The sequence below is a fragment of the Acanthopagrus latus genome, chromosome 4 (assembly GCF_904848185.1).
Source record: "Acanthopagrus latus isolate v.2019 chromosome 4, fAcaLat1.1, whole genome shotgun sequence".
Taxonomy (NCBI): Eukaryota; Metazoa; Chordata; class Actinopteri; order Spariformes; family Sparidae; genus Acanthopagrus; species Acanthopagrus latus.
Genome location: NC_051042.1, coordinates 1,808,975 through 1,818,711, shown reverse-complemented (window position 1 = coordinate 1,818,711; position 9,737 = coordinate 1,808,975). Strand labels below are relative to the sequence as shown.

The 9,737-nt window shown below is 41.6% G+C and overlaps 1 long non-coding RNA gene across 1 annotated transcript; it reads right to left on the bottom strand.

The window, feature by feature from the left end:
• Positions 1-1,297: 1,297 nt before the first annotated feature.
• LOC119018525 lies at positions 1,298-4,684 on the bottom strand. The gene is made up of 5 exons (XR_005074777.1): positions 4,577-4,684; positions 3,592-3,775; positions 3,202-3,333; positions 1,802-1,881; positions 1,298-1,690 (listed from the first exon to the last, which is right to left on the bottom strand). It is a non-coding gene; the product is annotated as an uncharacterized LOC119018525 (long non-coding RNA).
• Positions 4,685-9,737: the final 5,053 nt, after the last annotated feature.

Genomic DNA, 9,737 nt, shown 5'->3' with positions numbered 1-9,737 from the left:
CAGCCGAGGGACATGAACAGCCGACAGCGTGTAGAGCGAAGATCAGTGGCCTCGCCAACCTTACAATATCTAATGACAGGACTGTGGAAAGTGAAATCCAAGTCCAGTAAACCAACTACACTGATTGTTGGATAAGATTAGATTAAGTTTGACTACAGATTAGATTACATGTGCTGTCACATAGATCCGGCACTGCACGCCATCATTTCTCTGGAAGCGCGTTGTCAACATGGATATATCTCATGCGGTGCGCAGCCTCAGGACTCTCTCCATGGTGATACAGAAGTCGTGTTTACTGCCTATAAAACCTGATCTTCTTTGATAAATCTGGTGCGATGGTGAAATCAGATGAAACAGTGTGTTCAAACAGCTGCAACATGGACGCAGATGGTGCTCGTACAATGATGCTGCGACAAACACTTTTTACAGACTCTTTGCACAACTTGATATTGAGTTTATAAGGTGGAGCAAATGATTTGAACTAGCTGTAACTGATTTTTGTCAAGTCTCTCCCCAGATTTCTGAGAGACTTTGGGGATATCGCAATTACTAGTTTGACATTGATGTCAGTCAATCAGCAGAGACTGTGTTCACAAACAACTGCTGTTCACATTTGCTAGAGAGGCCAAACATGTGGACCAGTAAACTAGAAATGTGGTCACATGTGGCTCAGGACACCTCTGAATGTGGCCCGAGTGATCGGAGCCCAGATGTGTCCTCAGTGCTCCTTGAATAAAAATGGGTGAAAGGAGCTGCAAGGTGTTCAAACAGTCTCAGAGCTCGATAAAAGCTTGTCCTATTTGAAATATACAGTGAAAGAAATTCAACTTTAATGATGCAATGATACTTTATCATAACATTTAATTAAGAAGCTACAGTTTTAAATCAAAAGTTACACTGTATACAATGATATCACATTACATTTTACTCTTAAAGTTAATTATTACATTTAATTATTTCTAATACTAATCTGCTACATTTCAGAGGGAAATGCTCTTTTACTCTACACTACATTTGATAGCTTTATTCACTTGTCACAAACAGATTAATAAACTTATGAATTAACTAATTAATATGTATTTTTGTAAGTTAATACAAATACGTTAATTGCCCACCTTTATTAGCTGCTCTACTGAAGTAATGTTGATATTAATGGATCAACAGTTACAATGCAAGCATAATGAATTTAACAATTAATTGTTAAGCTAATACTTTTGGTAATATCAGAATCAGAACCAGAGTTCCTTTATTAGTCCCGCAAAGTGGGAAATTTGTGTGTAACAGCATCCGAGGGACAGTTCAGTTTCACAACAAGCAATAATGTTAGTAACAAATGAACGAAAATAATTAGAATGTAAGAAATAGAAGAACAGACTTGTACATACATACTATGTACAAATATAAACAGTAAGTAAACATTTTTGAATGCTTAGCTTTTATTTGTAACAGTATTTCTGCTCTGTGGTATTCCCGCTTTTACCTCTTGAAATAAAAGATGTGATCAGGTCTCCTTCCTCTGTGAAGTGATTACAATTCATCCTGAGGCAAAAATGAACATCTGAGCCACATTTCACAGCAGTCGATCAACAGTTGTTGAGCCGTCTCGCTCGAAGCCCCAAACAATGACCTCATGGTGGCGCCAGAGGGAAAGCCAGAGGGCTCGTCATGTCTGTGCAACACCTCAAGTGTCCTGGTGGAAACAAGCGGCCGCAACGATCAGTGACAAACTAACGCCATATAAGAGGGAACTGAAAAGCAAACGTCAAAATAATAATATAATATCACATTTTGGAAATGTCACCTTAAAGACAACCCACGAGTAGTCCCCAGCCTGGTTCTCACCCTGGAGCATGTGAGCCTACATGTGCTCACAAGATAAATCTGCAAGGTCAACAGATAAAGAAATAATATATCAGTGAAGGGTGTTCTACAGAGAGCTGAAGGCACGCCGCCTCCGGTTTATCTCCACTAACAGTCGTGTTAGTGACGTCGTCTCATTGATTGGTCACCATAACCTGGAACTTAAACCTTGTACAGCTTTATTGTGATTCTCATCTTTTAGATAGATGGATAGAAAATGCTGAGCAAAGTGGAAGTTGAGGTGCAAGAGAAATAAGGTGTGGTTGTTTTTACAGTGATTAGTACCTTTTCATGTGGGTTGACATGTTTTGTTGACAATGTGGTTCAGTGAGTGCTGTAGTCATGTGTACAGTGTGTATGTGTGTGTGTGTGTGTACTAGTGAACAGTGTGTTGTCCATCTGTGTGGAAGTCACTGTCAGTGGAAGAGCATGCCAAATATTTCCAACAGGCTGACAGATAAAGACAACTCCACGCCAACAGACGTCCATCGTTAAAAACTACACCGCTCACACACAACTCATGCATGTTTTCATCGTCACATCCGTCACTGTACAAGTGTCACTGCAAACTGTTTTTATTGGCTGATATCAGGTGGAATTTAAGACGTTTGTTTTTGTGTAGGGCAAAAATCAGAGGAGGGATTGGAGAAAAGATGCCAAAGGTGAGGACTGTTACCTGAAAAGTGGTTGAAACTAGATGGCATTTGATTGTTAAACTACACTGATTTTACAAACAAGAAAGGGTATAGTTCAAGGTACTGAGTCCAAGTAGTTGAACATTTACATGAATACAAGAGACAGTGGAGGAGAAACCAGCTCACTCAGATGTCCAACATGATGTTCAGGATCATTACAGATGACCAGTTGTACATTTAATTAGATTTCATTTTAATGCCAACCAAACAGCTTTGCTCAGTGAGATGGTTCCTGGAACAGTGGACCCTTCCACCTCTCAAGCTTCAAACAGTGATCTGGGGACTTTATTTTCCCCAGGGTACAGCTTGTTTATCAGGTTAGGAAAAAAAAAAGACTGACTCACTCAAATGAATGTCAGTGATTCAATATTAGTATTAAAATGTTGTTTAATGCAGATTTAAGAAGTGGTTTCTTATTTTCATAGTGTTTTTAAGGTTTTAGAAGACTGGTCTTCGTCTGTGTGTGTCTGTGTTGCAGCATCTAACAGGCCGTTTGTCACCAGTGGCCTTCACCTCACAGAGAGCTGCAGAGGACGATGGTCCTGTCACAGACAGATGTGACGGAGCTGCCGCACACACAGACTCCAGTGACCGTGCCTGTGTGTGACATGTGTCACCTGCCACAGTTGTATGATGTAAGCCCTACCTCCCGGCTCAATGTTCCAGGAGCAGCAGCCGCATCGCAGACAGAATCCAGCCAGTCACAGGATGTGGAGCGTCACCCAGTGATGGAGCAGCTGCCCTCCTCTCCACCTGTGTACATCCTCACGGTGGACTTCTGTCATTTTATGCAAACAGAACAATCGCTTATTAGTCAAAGATGCCTATAGTATGGAGAAGTTCAAACAAGAAGAATGTGAGTATGAATAAATACAAGTCAAACACAGTGGGACAAACACACCACTTTTTACATCAAATAAGACAGAAGTCAATCTATAGCATTTGCTGAAATTACATGAAAACCCAGATACTTAACAATTTGTCACAGGTGGCATTTAACACAGTTTATAAAGTTTCTCCTCACTCAACAACTCACAAAATGGAGTGATTTTTAAAAGGAGCCTGTGATCGACAGGGGAACAGAGAGGGATTCTTCCATGTCAGCGAGCGCAGCCTTCCCTCGTCTGCATCTCTATCACACCTCCTGCTATAATACAGGACGACACCCGCCGCCTCCTCCCTTGGTGTTATCTGGGTTTGAGATGTGAGAGTCTGCCAGACTGTAGATAAAACACCATAATAATGTGTTTAGTCTGCAGGCAGCCAACCACAGGGGAATTTTATAGTCAACCCGCAGGTTGTCGTTATAGCCTATATACATCAGTCACTGGTTACTTTAAAGGCCTCAGTCTGATGGGTGGTCTATCCGACAACCCTTTTGGTCCGTTTATACACATTTCAGCTGTGCTAGGAACAGCATGCAATGTTGGTCAGTCCTACTGCTTTGGTCCAGATTCGAACATCACAACAACTATTGAATACTTTGTGATGGAACACTCCTGGCTCCCCAGTGGATGAATCTTACTGACTTTGACGATCCTGACTTTTCATCTAGAACCATCACGAGCTCGACATTTTTTTGGCTTTGAGTAAAATCTGTTTAGCAGGTAAACATACCTCCTGAACATCATGCATGGCAACATAGCATGTTAGCATGCTAACATTAGTATTACGCTCAAAGCACCACTGTGCCTAATGATGTGTTCCATTTGAATTTGGAATTTCTGAGTTTTCCAGTCAGCACTTTCAACCAGAACACCCTCGAAAGTTGAATTTCTCACTCAGAAAGTCAGCCACACCAACCTCAACCTAGCTAACAATCCTTAACCTAGCTAGGAATAGTATCCCAACTCATATGAAATAATTCCCTGTTCCAACTTCTGAAATAAATGGAATGCATCATAAGTACAGCCTCATGATCCACTACATAGATTTTAAATTGAACTAGATTCTGAACCTAAAGATGGTTCAGTTCAATAAGAATTGCTTGCCTGCCTCATATCCCAACACAGTTTTCTTACCTCTGGGTTTACTTCTTTATTAACATGCTGACCCCACCTGTTACTTCCTACTCTGCCACTGGGCTTTGTATTGTACAGTTGTCAAGGAAAGTTGTACGAATATAAAACATACAATGATAAACAAACAAAAAACAAAAAAATCATGATAGAAGTCATAAGTGATGTTGCTGTCTGTCAGCAGTTTAACAGACATCTCATTTGTAACGGAGCTCGATGGGGGAAGATCTTGTTTCTTTGCTCTAATAATGTTAGTTATCACCAGGTGGAATTAAAAGCAAAGAGTGAACAGTGCACTAGTATCCAGGTATAATGAAAACATAAGAGCCACCAGCATGGCTATAGATTCTGGGACACAACGAGTCTGGTTTGATGATAGCAGAGGGGAAAGTGTTACTGATACACAGCTCTGTTGAAGCTAACCAGCCTACTTCATCTTGTTTCAGACTGTAAGCTGTTCCAGTGTATCGTCCTGTGGCCACAATAATATGAGGCAGTTAGGATAGCTTTGACCTTTGACCCCTTTATTGCTTAAAATTATGATCCATTTTTGTTGCTCTTGCACTAATTCAAATTTCTCTTAATTCCTAAAATGTTGATGTAAATGCAGTTTACCACAGCGGCCGAAGATGACAGCATGTTAATATGTGCAGTTAAGGAGCAGATTGTCTCCTGAAGGGCAGCAGGACAGCAGTGCATTGTGGTTCTCTGAAACATTGTTATGACAAACTGGTGTTGCCGTGGCCCCATAACTTAGCATCTGTCACCGGGAGAGCCAAGGTGACACCCATCCATCAACATCTCATACTAGAGATGGCAGCAAGCCCAGGCTCACACACACAAACACAGACCTTGACTGCTGAGCCATATTGTCTCTGCCCTTAATCACGGTTAAACTAATGTGCAACACAAGACAATAAAAGGAGTTCACTTTGTAGCAGGGCTACATGTAGCTAAAAGGTTGAAGTCTTTCGAAATCAATCTATTAAAGTTGCTTGAAACATTTATGGCAGTCGAAGAGCTGACAGCTTTATTGAGCCCTGTAATTTTAATCAACTGACACATTATCCAGGCATGATGGGAACATTCAGATGTTATGGCAACATGATGGGATCGAGAGCGAAGGTATGTGATGGGATAAAGAGCCGCATACTACCTGCAGCTGAACAAATCTTATTGTCCTCACATGGGAGAAGATGCACAGATGCAGACATCGAACTAACTTTAAACACACTCTTGTATGTGGAGCAAACAGTTACAAGTGTTGCCTGTGCCCTGTGAGAGTCCAACCTGTAACCAAAAGCAAGTGAAAGAGATTTGCTCAGTGGAGGCCCCACACACAACACTAACACTCTTGTGTTTTGGGACTCTGTAACAAACATGCTTGGCAGCCTTTTTGGGCACCAATCCATGGCTTAATTAAAAGGTAACAAGCTCAGGGCCACTTTCAAGCTTGTCACCCATTTTTTTTTTCTTTGCTGAGATGCTGACTAAAATAAAGAATAGGCAAGTGTGTCAAATGCTCTTTCACAAGTGCCAACAATTCCCAAACTTCAGGTTTAGATAAAGCAACACCACAAGTAACACCTCAGACTAACATGTTGTTGTCTTCCACAAAAACACAAAGAACTCCCATCAGCAGTCTCTTTACAGTTGTTCCACACCTTACTGCCACTACCAACAGGTCTAGTGTGTATTATTCAGGAAGATTTAGGGGCAAATATTGAGTAAAATCATATTGTTATTACCATTAATACACTGAGAATCGTTGTATTTCTGTTACTTTTGAATGAGTCTTTCATATCTCCAGAGGGAGCAGGTCCACTTCCACAGAGTTGGTCATGTTGCACCATCAACACTGACTCCAGAGCAGGCCTTCCCTTTTTTTTTTTTCTTCTTTATTTTGCATTTTTGGTGGATGCCAGTGAGACAATGACTGTTCTACTGGTTTCAGTCTGCAACCTCGCAGCTAGATGGCGCTGAGTCCTACACATTGGACCTTTAAAAACATTGTCTTTCTTGGATACTTTGTGCATAGCAACACATGAATTCCTCTTGATGGTTATGATGATAACAGTTACATTAGATGATGAACACATATCATCAGTTGCACTACTTGGTACTAAACAAACCCTCACAAATGCTCATATAATTATCAGTGACTCAACCAGTTCATGACTACTCTGTGCTAATGCCATCAGGACTGCTCGTCAGATTGCCAATGAAACAAGCAGACAGAAGTTGGGCTTCCCTCCAGGAGCTGCAACTGTTAACAGCTAAACACAAACTACAGCTAAGGATGATGGGAATGTCATCAGTATTGCAGTTGTTTGATCATAACCCAAACTTTTTGTAAAATTACCCTCTGATGGGATGAAGTCTGTCCCTTGGGGAGCCTGAATATCTGTACAGAATCTAATGGTAATTCATCCAATAGTAACTGGGATATTTCAGTTTGGACAAAAGCATTCAACCAGCTGCTATTGCTGTCAAAAATGCACCGCAAAAATAGTATCTTATGTCCAGATGTATTACATTAGATCCTAATTTTTACTACATTTCACCAAAATAAGGTGTTGCACTTTGGGATCTGGAACCATCCTCCACTTTAGAAATACATTTGGACTAAAACCACATAGAGAAGCTTTATATGTCACATTTTATAGATTAACAACAGGATGAAGAGGTCTTCCCATTCACACACTCCCTGACTCCCCTGTCTCTCTGCATCTGGAGTAAGACGACTGTAGGCAGATGTAGGTGAGATTAATACAGATCTCCCAGCACCACCTTTCAGTCTGGACACTTCTCGGACGAGTGTTACCCTTCCTGGGGAAATTTAATCCTCTCCACTGTCCAGGGCCAGACCCAAGTGAGGGTTAATGCTTTCTGCACATTGACAGAGGAGGACAGGAGGAGGTGAGGAAGGAAGGTGGGGAAAGATAAGGAGGAGGACGTGGAGGAAGAGATGTAGAAAGAGGAAATGCAAGAGAAGGTGGTAGATGTGCTGTAAAACAGAATGATGATGCAGGATGATTGGACATTAGAAAGAATAAGAGCAGGAAATGAGAAAGAATGAGGAGGAGGATGAAGAGAGACATTCATGTCTGACCTCCTGTGGTGTGTGTATCTCAGCAGCAGCAGTGGGTCCAGACCGAAAACGATGGGAAATTTGCAAGGAGACTGGGGGAAGTACCACAGCCCCTGACCCTGTCAGACAGAAACCCCTCGCAGCAGGAGGCTGACAGAAAGGAAAAGGGAGTGTGGGACGAGAGCGAATTCAAGCCAGACAGAAGACTGGAAAGACGCCTTTCTGAGTTAGGGAGGATGTGGTTCAGAAACAGAGAACCTACAGTAAATTTCACAAGGAAGACAAGAGAAGTAAAATAAGCCCTGAGACATGGAGGGGGGCTGAATTCTAAAGGCTTTTTTCAGTGATGAATTAAGAATAGCAGAATGCAACAAACAGTACCATGTGTCACAACACCATGCTTTGTGTGAGGATTACGTAACTGGCCAGTTTTGCACAGAATAAATCCGTCTTGTCTGTATTTCTCTTATACTCAGTTCAGGGTTCACTGCTGTGTCAAAAAAGGCTTTTGGCAGCTTTAATCTGCAAATATCTGCCAATTAGTTGTTGTGTTACTGTGTTCATGTGGTGATGTAGAGAGTTGGACAGGAAGTTAGCTAAACTAGTGGGGAACACCACACTCTACAGTTCTCCTCACCTCTCCAGAGCATTTTAGCATCTTTCAGCTGTTAGTTTTAGTTTTACTGCTTCCACTGACTGAATGCTAATTGTGCTCTTTGTATGCTTGATGTGTGAATGAGAAACTGCATGCTAACATGTTGTCCATGTCATTTTAAAAATGTAATAATTTGTTGGTATTGTGTTTCAGCTTGTTGAACTGCGGGTAAAAATGAATCTCACATATTCAATACACAACGCATGTTCATAAGCAGACACACTATGTCAGTGCAGAGGTGACCTTTGCTCTTTTTCTTTTTAGTTTACTCTTAACATACAACCTACACATTCAATGCAAACTACATACAAACCTATCGAGCAGCTGTTGCTGTGGTAAACAGCTGATCCTCCTCCTTTCCAGAGGTGAAATATCTGCACTTGCCCTCTGACCCATGTGGTCAAACACACATACAGTATGCCTCCAGAGGACAAGAGGGAGCCAGCAACACGGCAGCATCAGGTCAAAGGCCAAACCTTGTACTCAGAAACAAAAGCAGTTCAGTGTAATTAAAGCAGTTATTCACTGTTCTTATCTTTTCCCCCACAAACATGAAGAAATGTACTGTACATTGACATGGACATAATTCCATAATAAGTGTCTGTGCTAGATGATTTGTTATAAAGTGTTGCAGCAGAGTCTGAGCAGGAGTGCCCTGCAGGCAGAGTCCAGTTCAGCGTGCACACAGCTGAAACAGGGGACCCTGTTCTCCCCTCTGCCCTGACCGCTCAGCAAGACTACCCCATAAATCAGTCTCGCCCCGGGGCAGGATGGCCTGTCTGCTGAGCTATCTGTCTTCTCCAACACCCACAAGGAGGGTGACGTGCCGCTTCAAACGGCATCACATCTGCTGGTGTCATGTTGGTGCTTGACCAACACCATCAGCTGATCATAGCTCTTTACCTTCACTTCCCTTCTTATCCACATCATCTCTCTCTGTGCCTGTCAGCTCATCCATCTCTCCGGACCTGACTGACTGGCTCAGTGTCTTCTTCTTCTTGATATATATTTCTGTTTAAGATAAGATGATAAAGCTTTTTCTTTTTCCTTTTTTATCCCTGTGGGGACATTGAGTCAGGCAGTGGCAAATGCAACAGTATGAAGAAAAGTATAGGAGTATACATGGGCAAGACAGAGTACAGAAATCAGTCTGATACAGTGGCTCTACAATAGAAATATAGCAGCAGTGTCATTAATAGTACTTTTCAGATGTTTTATATGGTACACTCATATTCAAACATTTAATTGAACTATTGAGATTTAAGCACGCAACACTGTCTTTTCTAAGAGGAAATACTGTATTATTCTCTCGTCCACAAACATCCCTACATCAAATGCATATTATACAGATGCTTCAGCTCTGACCTTTGAATTTCTGTGACTTTTGGTGATCTCTGATTCAAGATGCATTCTCACTA